We start from the raw sequence: 10,112 nt of genomic DNA, 5'->3' as shown, positions 1-10,112 counted from the left end.
CTCAAAGCAGGTTAAGTGTAGTTTCTCGTTAAACATTAATTCATGACATGTTTTGTTAAAACGTTCAACGATTAAAACTTTGTTTAGGACGTAGCAAGCTATATTCACAGCTTCTCCCAGAAAAGAACTGGAAGCTTTGAATCTGAAAGCATAGTCCTAGCAGCTTCAATCAACGTCCTGTGTTTCCTCTCAGCAACTCCATTCTGTTGAGGCGTATAAGGAGCATAATATTGATATTCAATTCCCCTTCGAAGACAGTAGAGATCCAGAATCCGCTTCTTGAACTCCGTGCCATTATCACTCCTTATCCTCTTGATCCTTGCTTCATGGACGTTTTCCAATTTTGTAAAAAGATCTATCAGCATCTCCGCTGTCTCATCTTTTGTACCTAAAAAGAAAACCCATGAATAACGTGAGTAATCATCTGTGACAACAAGACAATAGTATTTTCCACCTATGCTCCTCACGTTCACTGGATCTATGGAATTTATTGTTTTTGATTTGTGAGTTTCTTATGTTGTTTTCCCTTTTGACATGGAAGACATTTATCTTCCACGTGAAACCTCTGCATTGGAACTCCTTTCACTAATTCATTTTTAATATTATAGTTCATTTTGCGATAGTGAATATGGGTCATGCGTCTGTGTCACAACATTGATTCAGTTTCAGATGCTTTTGATAGTAAACACGCCACCACAGCAGTCGGATCCTTGGCACCCATGTCCATGACATAACTGTCATTTCTCCTTGGCGCTCTCATCACTATCCAATCGTCCGGAATCACCAAACCTGGTTTCAATACTAATGTTTCAGTCTTGGTAAAATGGACCGAGTGACCCTTGTCGCAGACTTGTGACACGCTTATCAGATTGTGCTTAAGCTGCTCAACATAGTTCACTTTGTCTAGTGTGATCTTCCCATTGGTCACTTTTCCTCTACCTGTAATTCTACCACCTTTAACACCAGCAAAGTTCACATGTCCACCATCATAATTTTCAAACTCATTCAACAATCTTGCATCCCCCGTCATGTGCCTAGAACAACCACTATCAACATACCATAAGTTGATAATCCTGCTTAGCAGCTCCTGCACACACCAACCATAAAATTAGTTAGATTGGGGGACCCAAGCCTTAATGGTCTTGGGTCGTCCAAATTCACCAACTACTGAAACATCCATCCAATATCCATTACTCCTAACAGGAGTCTTGGATCTCAAACCTGTTAATGGAATTTGATTTTGATTTCCACTAGGTCTATGGTCCTGAGGGTTCCTATATGTGTTTGAACTATTTTGGTTTTGGTACCTTGAGTTTTGATTCCTATAATCTTGATTGTTGTAATTTCTAAAGCCATTATTATAAAAAGTTCGATCACTATTATTTTGGTATCGAGTTTGATATTGACCTTGACTTCTGAAATTACTTTAATTTTCAATAAAATTGTTCATTTTTGGTGAACTGCTTCTAGGTCTCTCATATCTGCCTGATGTAGATTCAGGCTGAAATCTTGGTTGATTTCTTTGAAAACGAGTAACTTGTGGAGTTTCTTTTTCAGCCTTATCTACACCAACAGCAACACCCTCATGTTGCTTAGGAACAGATTTCTTTGGAGAGTTTGACATTTTCTCCATATTATCACCACTCTTCTCTAGTGATTTCTCTCTCTTTCTCTCACTAACTTGTGCTCCAGACTTTTTGTTAGGACAACAACTAGCTACATGTCCCTTTGTGTGACACTTGAAGCACGATCTCCTTTTCGAAGACTTTTTAGCTGAAGTCTTTGAGCTAGATCCCTCATCAGATGATGATGCCTTGGAAGAATCTTGTTCAGTTTGCTTAGATACAGATTTTTCTATGTTTTTATTTTTTGCAAACTCTACATTTGATTCATTTTCAATAACAGTGGTTTCGTTTTTCATGTCACTTCCCTGAACAAAAGTTTGATTTTTATTCTTAGGAGATGAATTTTTCTTTTTCAAAGGTTCCCTGTTATTTTTCTTCTTAGCATCATCACTCTCAGACACAAAGTCCATTAACTCATCTTCATCAGGCAGGAATGAATAGTCATGACCAAGAGGAGGTGAGACTTCATTCTTCTTAGCCCACACTGGTCTTGTCATTACTCTTTTTTAACCCACCTATCATGTGTTTCATTACAAAAGAAGAATCCCTGAATTGATTTAATTTCTTTTCAAGTTCCAACGATTTTTAGTTGTGCATTTGACAACTCTTTGCATTTTTCAGAAATTCCTTTTGTTTTCTCACTCATCGTGTCATGAGCTAAGTCTATAATTTGAAGTTTTTCGTTTAATTTGCAAGTTAAAGCCTCAATTTCAGCTTCATATCCTTTAATTTTCTTCAAATACATAGACTCATTTCTTTTTACGAAAAAGTTGACTCTTTTATGTTCGACATCTCATTCACCAGACTTTCGTTTTGTCTTGACAACCTGCCAACTTCACCCTTTAATTCACGACATCTTAAAAAACAAATTTAGTACTTAATTCACGACATCTTAAACAAACAGATTCAGTACTTACCTCTCCAGTTTGTTTATCTAAGTTGGCCATGAGAGCCGCCATCTTAGGGTCTCGTGTAGAAAAAACTTGACATAATAAAATGAAAGCCGGTCAGTAAATTGTTAAGCAATTAAGAATCATGAGCATACGTGGCTAGTTTGCTACGCTGTGAGCTCCAGTCTTTAAGTCTCATGTAGAAAATTGTGAAACTTAAAACAGAGGACTGTTAGTAAAACTAAAAAAAAGGATTCGAGAACATACCTCAATAGTGTTAGGTTGTGAGCAGCGGTCTTTGAGTCTCATGAATGAAAAAAAAAACTAAAATTACTAAGGGAAGTCATTTAGCTCTCCAGTTTGTTTATCTAAGTTGGGTTGTGAGCAGCGGTCTTTGAGTCTCATGAATGAAAAAAAAAACTAAAATTACTAAGGGAAGTCATTTAGCTCTCCAGTTTGTTTATCTTAAACAAACAGATTCAGTACTTACCTCTCCAGTTTGTTTATCTAAATTGGCCATGAGAGCCGCCATCTTAGGGTCTCGTGTAGAAAAACTTGACATAATAAAATGAAAGCCGGTCAGTAAATTGTTAAGCAATTAAGAATCATGAGCATACGTGGCTAGTTTGCTACGCTGTGAGCTCCAGTCTTTAAGTCTAATGTAGAAAATTGTGAAACTTAAAACAGAGGACTGTTAGTAAAACTAAAAAAAAGGATTAGAGAACATACCTCAATAGTGTTAGGTTGTGAGCAGCAGTCTTTACTGACCCACCAACCCATGTTTCAGGTTACCCATAGTGTGGCACATCCAGGGGGTCTGGACAAATTGGGTTATACGAACCTGGTAACCATTTAAAGTTCAATGCATGAAATATTAAATAAGCACTAAAATTGTAACACAAATAAACCAAAATAAAAAGACAGAGAACATGACACTTACACACTAAGAGCTCCACCACCCTTTGCATGACCATCCATTTTTGTACCCATAAGAGCTCCAACAACAACACTCTGCTAAAATGCTTGAGCATGGTCAAATGTCGCTTAACCAATCTTTAGGGTCTCATGTAGAAAAAACATAAATTTTAAAACGGAAATCGGTTAGTAAACATAAAAAGAAGTAAGATTCAAGAACATATCTGACTAATGACAAAGTGTGAGTTGCCGTCTTAGGGTCTCGTGTAGAAAAACTTGACATAATAAAATGAAAGCCGGTCAGTAAATTGTTAAGCAATTAAGAATCATGAGCATGACACTTACACACTAAGAGCTCCACCACCCTTTGCATGACCATCCATTTTTGTACCCATAAGAGCTCCAACAACAACACTCTGCTAAAATGCTTGAGCATGGTCAAATGCCGCTTAACCAATCTTTAGGGTCTCATGTAGAAAAAACATAAATTTTAAAACGGAAATCGGTTAGTAAACATAAAAAGAAGTAAGATTCAAGAACATATCTGACTAATGACAAAGTGTGAGCTGCCATCTTAGGGTCTCGTGTAGAAAAACTTGACATAATAAAATGAAAGCCGGTCAGTAAATTGTTAAGCAATTAAAAATCATGAGCATGACACTTACACACTAAGAGCTCCACCACCCTTTGCATGACCATCCATTTTTGTACCCATAAGAGCTCCAACAACAACACTCTGCTAAAATGCTTGAGCATGGTCAAATTCCGCTTAACCAATCTTTAGAGTCTCATGTAGAAAAAACATAAATTTTAAAACGGAAATCGGTTAGTAAACATAAAAAGAAGTAAGATTCAAGAACATATCTGACTAATGACAAAGTGTGAGCTGCCGTCTTAGGGTCTCGTGTAGAAAAACTTGACATAATAAAATGAAAGCCGGTCAGTAAATTGTTAAGCAATTAAGAATCATGAGCATGACACTTACACACTAAGAGCTCCACCACCCTTTGCATGACCATCCATTTTTGTACCCATAAGAGCTCCAACAACAACACTCTGCTAAAATGCTTGAGCATGGTCAAATGCCGCTTAACCAATCTTTAGGGTCTCATGTAGAAAAAACATAAATTTTAAAACGGAAATCGGTTAGTAAACATAAAAAGAAGTAAGATTCAAGAACATATCTGACTAATGACAAAGTGTGAGCTGCCGTCTTAGGGTCTCGTGTAGAAAAACTTGACATAATAAAATGAAAGCCGGTCAGTAAATTGTTAAGCAATTAAGAATCATGAGCATGACACTTACACACTAAGAGCTCCACCACCCTTTGCATGACCATCCATTTTTGTACCCATAAGAGCTCCAACAACAACACTCTGCTAAAATGCTTGAGCATGGTCAAATTCTGCTTAACCAATCTTTAGAGTCTCATGTAGAAAAAAACATAAATTTTAAAACGGAAATCGGTTAGTAAACATAAAAAGAAGTAAGATTCAAGAACATATCTGACTAATGACAAAGTGTGAGCTGCCGTCTTAGGGTCTCGTGTAGAAAAACTTGACATAATAAAATGAAAGCCGGTCAGTAAATTGTTAAGCAATTAAGAATCATGAGCATGACACTTACACACTAAGAGCTCCACCACCCTTTGCATGACCATCCATTTTTGTACCCATAAGAGCTCCAACAACAACACTCTGCTAAAATGCTTGAGCATGGTCAAATGCCGCTTAACCAATCTTTAGGGTCTCATGTAGAAAAAACATAAATTTTAAAACGGAAATCGGTTAGTAAACATAAAAAGAAGTAAGATTCAAGAACAAAAAGGGGTAGCGGCGCAGCTTGTTGCCCGCTTACCGGCTATTTTGGTGTAATTGTCCTTAAAGTTGATATATAAATCTAGGATTCAGATATCTGACTAATGACAAAGTGTGAGCTGCCGTCTTAGGGTCTCGTGTAGAAAAACTTGACATAATAAAATGAAAGCCGGTCAGTTAATTGTTAAGCAATTAAGAATCATGAGCATACGTGGCTAGTTTGCTACGCTGTGAGCTCCAGTCTTTAAGTCTCATGTAGAAAATTGTGAAACTTAAAACAGAGGACTGTTAGTAAAACTAAAAAAAAAGGATTCGAGAACATACCTCAATAGTGTTAGGTTGTGAGCAGCGGTCTTTGAGTCTCATGAATGAAAAAAAAAAACTAAAATTACTAAGGGAAGTCATTTAGTAAACCGAAAAGGAAGTAAAATTCGAGAACAGAACAGACTAGATTAGTGCTGAGTTGTGAGTTGCAGTCTTCAAGTCTCATATAGAAAAACCTGAAATTATAAACCGGTAGCTAGTTAGCAAACAGAAAAAGGCGTAATATTCAAGAAGATACCTGCCTAGTGCGGGGCTGCGAATTGCAGCCTTGGGGTCTAGTGTAGAAAAATTTGTACTTTAAAACGAAAGTTGGTTAGTAAGTAGAACACACCAACTACATCTGGGCTGTGATAAGCTGTAGGTATCAAGTCTCATGTAGAAGAAAAAAATGAAATTTTAAGTTCTTGGTAAACTTAAAATGAAGTAACCTAAAAGGCATCATTAACAAACCTGCAGTTGGATTGTCAATAGCAGCCCGTAAGTCCGATGTAGAAATGCCTGAAATAAAACAGAAAAGAAAGTAGAATAGTAAAACTGAAAGGAAGCATGATTCCAAAAAATACCCGACTATTTCTGGGTTGTGAGCTGCAGACGGTTGTAATGTGTTTTATTTAAGATATGCAAATCATGTAGCCGTTATAAAGATCGAGTGTCTGCTGGTTTGATATTCTGGATCTAACAGATACGATCATCTCCAAACCTGACTCTGTGTACAGTTGAGTGAAATTCACAGGCTCATGCCTGCTTGACATGATAGTTAAATCGCCAACTCTTGCAACCACCAAAAGAAAAAAAAAAAAAAAAACACCAAATGAACAATTGCAGATTACATTTGGCTCAGTGTCTTGCGAAAAACGAATTAAAAACAGCTTGTTATGACTAAGGACATCTGCAGGTGTCTGTCTCATCAATTCATTACAAGAATCCACAAAATAATGGTATTCAAATATTTACAATAATAAAGCATGATAACTAACATAATAAAAACTTACTGAGGTAGAAATAAATTTTACTTTCTCTTGCTAGCAAGGTAATCAAGTATGACGGGCTAGTGATGAAAAAAAAAGCAAATTAATGAAATTTTTTGATAACCGAAACACAAAAATATAAGGCACAATAAATATCAGCAAGTACTTTTTAATCAAACAGTAATGATATAAAAAAAAACTGAATATAATCATAGATGTGATGACTCGATAAGCAAGTTCACATCGATGCAGATTTAACCAGAGTGACTATATTTACAGCAACTATCAAATAGATAATACCCATTACCTGACCATGAACATGATCAACTGGAATGTCAAAAGGGCCCATCGATTTCCCAGAATGAAGATCACATGCAAGAACTCGATCTGCTCCTGCTTCGGTATCAGATTAGCAACAAGTTTAGCTGCAATAGACACCCAAAAGAAACACAACATTTCCAATATGAAATTTTGAAATGAAAATCGGTTAGTAAAAATCATGAGCATACATGACTAGTGCTAGGCTGTGGGCTGCAGGCTTAAGAGTCTCGTGTAGAAAGACGTGAAATTTTAAAACAGGCGACATTTAGTAAAACTGAAAAGGAATAACGATTCCAGAAAATGCCTGACCAATTCTGGGTTGTGAGCTGCAGACGGTTGTAATGCGTTTCATTTATGACATGCTAAGGTGTTTAGACTAAGTTATTTTAGATAGACAAGTGTATTATTATTGAGGGTATCAAATTGTAATTAGTTTCTCTATATATAGGGCCTTGTATTCATATTCTATCAATCAATCAATAACAACCGTATTCAATACCAAGATTTAACTTAAGGATTACGGTTCTATAGTGGGTCCATAAAAACAGAATTTCAATGGTTCAGTAATTTGATAATTTCATAAAAACGGTTTGTATATACAAATCAACGAGTACAAACTCCTAAAAAAAACTGAAGTTTGTAAAGTAAGTTGGTTGGTAAACGAGAGAAAAAATAAGATCTATTAACATACCTGGCATGTAGGCGCTGTGAGCGTAGATTTGAGGTCTCATGTAGAAAAACAAAAAATTTAAAACGAAAATCAGTTAGTAAACTATAAAAATGAAGTTTTGGGGTCTGGTGTAAAAAACATAAGTTAAAACAAAAGTCAATTGGTAAAACGGAAAACAAAGCACAATGCAGAACATACCTGATTTGTGCTAGGTGTTAACTTTTAAATGGAATCGATTAGTACCTGACTGCAGTTTTGGGGTCTCGTGTAAAATAATATGAGATTTTGTATAGAAAGTTAGTCAGTAAAAAAGAAGCAAATTTGAGAACATGCATGTCTGATGTCGGGCTGTGAACTGCATTATTCGGGTCAGGTGTAGAAAAACAGAAACTTTCAAACGATAGTCGGTTGGCAAACGGAAAAGATAATAAAAGATCCTTGAACATACCTGACATGTGTTACACTGATGTTAAAACGAAAATCGGTTGGTAAACTAAATATAAAGTATTATTCAAGACTATACCTGACATGTGCTTAGATCCCAACACATTGCAGCAGTGAACTGTAATTTCAGGATCTCATGTAAAAAAAAGATTTCATCTTCGAAAACATAGCTGCCTAGTGCGGGGCTGCGAGTTGCAGTCATGGGATCTCGTGTAGAAAAATTTGTACTTGAAAACAAAAGTAGAACATACCAACTACTTCTGGGCTGTGATAAGCTGTAGGGTTAAGTCTCGTTTAAGAAAAAATGAAACTTTTAAACAGAAATGATGTAAAAATAACTTGTACGTCAAAATCAAAGTAGGTTAGTAACACTGAAAAAAAAAAGTAAAACATACCTGACTACATCTGGGCTGTGATCAGCTGTAGTGTTGGGCCCCGTGTAGGTAAAATGAAAATTTTAATAGAGAAGTCCGTGGTAAATTTAAAAAGTAGTAAGACTCAAGAACATAACCACCTAGTGCTGGGCTGTGAGCTGCAGCCTTCTGGTCTCGTGTAAAATTATATTCTTTTCGTGTAAAAATTTAATAGAGAAGTCCTTAGTAAATCTTATATTCTTTTCAGTTTACCAACCGCTTCCGTTTTATAGTTTCGGATTTTTTACACATGACCCGAAGACTGCAGCTCACATCTCAATCATTAATAACTAAATCTTCCCTGATATTTATTTATTTTTTTTTTTCTTTGCAGAAACTGGAGAGTAAGTTTAGGTGTACTTCTTCAATGTCTTCAGCAGAATCAATAGATTGAGAGGACATAAGTCGACTACTGTTTCAAACCAGAGGTTGTTCTTCTGCTTCTTCAACTTCATCTGGAATTGATGAGCTCCCAACTTCCAACCTATTGTAAGTTACAAAGAAATTATTTAACAAATAAACCAGAGCTGGCAATTTCAACCCATTAATGTATGGGTCGGTTTGGATTGTATTTTATCTCAAACAAAACAAACGGGCCGAACAAGTCAAATAGGTTCAAAGTCATCCAATTTTATTTTTAATGCATATGTCCTCCTCAATCATTTAGTTTATAGATATAGCTTAGCATTGTAATAGTATTGTCTTTCTAAAAACGGAATAATATTCGAGGACAAACGTAACTAGTGCTGAGATGTGAGCTGCAGTCTTTGGGTCTTGTATTGGGCTGCGAGTTGCAGTCTATAGATCTCGTGTATAAAAACATGAAATTTTTAAATGGAGATCGGTTAGTAAACTGAAAAGGAAGCAACAATCATGAGTATAAGTGATTAGAACCTTCCGTTCTGATGCGTTCCACTTCAGTTCCTTGTTGGCGTAAAGCTTTCTCTTGCTCGGCAGTCTGGAAAAGACCAATGTTAAGGAGGAAGGAGAAAACATAGCAGGAGTGCTTTATCACATTATGAAAATGTTAAAAAGAAGTAAACCTTTAAAGATAGAGACTAGAGAGACTGCTTGTGGAGCACTTGGTCTCTGGGACATTTTCTGTTGCAGTCTCTGTGACATCCTCGATTCTAGGAGCATGTCAGGAACGTTCTGATTATGTAGTGGGGCCGGGCTCATCCTTGACCTCAATGGGAATCTGTCTAACTTCTCCGGGATGGGAGATAAATGGTTCACAAATTCTGAGCCCTGGTCCGCTATCAGATATACTTCTGGTGAAGTTCGGGTCAACTTGTGGAGCAGCAACAGGCGTTTCATGACTTCTAAAACAGTAGTATAGAGAAATGTTTCAAAAAGTAAGAAGGTGAAAAAAAAAAATTATGATTCGTGTTTCTGATTATGTGCCATATGATTCGTGGTTGGTAAACGAAAAAGAAAGTAAGATCCATTAACATACCTGGCAATTGGCATGTAGCCGCTGTGAGCGTAGTTTTGAGGTCTCGTGTAGAAAAACAAAACTTTTTAAACAAAGATCGGTTAGTAAACTAAAAATGAAGTTTCAGGGTCTCGTATAAAAAACATAAATTTTAAAACTTGAAACTTTTAAAAGGAAGTCAGATAGTAAACTAAAAATGAAATAATATTCGAGAACATACCAAACTAATGTGGGGCCGTGAGCTGCCGTCTTAGGGTCTCTTGTGAAAAAAGTTGGCATTTTTAAGCGGA

At 36.3% G+C, this 10,112-nt stretch overlaps 1 long non-coding RNA gene across 1 annotated transcript; it reads right to left on the bottom strand.

The window, feature by feature from the left end:
* Window positions 1-7,782: 7,782 nt before the first annotated feature.
* LOC110883749 lies at window positions 7,783-9,904 on the bottom strand. The gene is made up of 4 exons (XR_002560613.2): window positions 9,844-9,904; window positions 9,431-9,709; window positions 9,129-9,345; window positions 7,783-8,871 (listed from the first exon to the last, which is right to left on the bottom strand). It is a non-coding gene; the product is annotated as an uncharacterized LOC110883749 (long non-coding RNA).
* Between the last annotated feature and the right edge of the window lie 208 nt (window positions 9,905-10,112).

The sequence above is a fragment of the Helianthus annuus genome, chromosome 4 (genome assembly GCF_002127325.2).
Source record: "Helianthus annuus cultivar XRQ/B chromosome 4, HanXRQr2.0-SUNRISE, whole genome shotgun sequence".
In the NCBI taxonomy this organism is placed as follows: Eukaryota; Viridiplantae; Streptophyta; class Magnoliopsida; order Asterales; family Asteraceae; genus Helianthus; species Helianthus annuus.
This window is presented reverse-complemented; position numbering and strand designations above follow the sequence as displayed.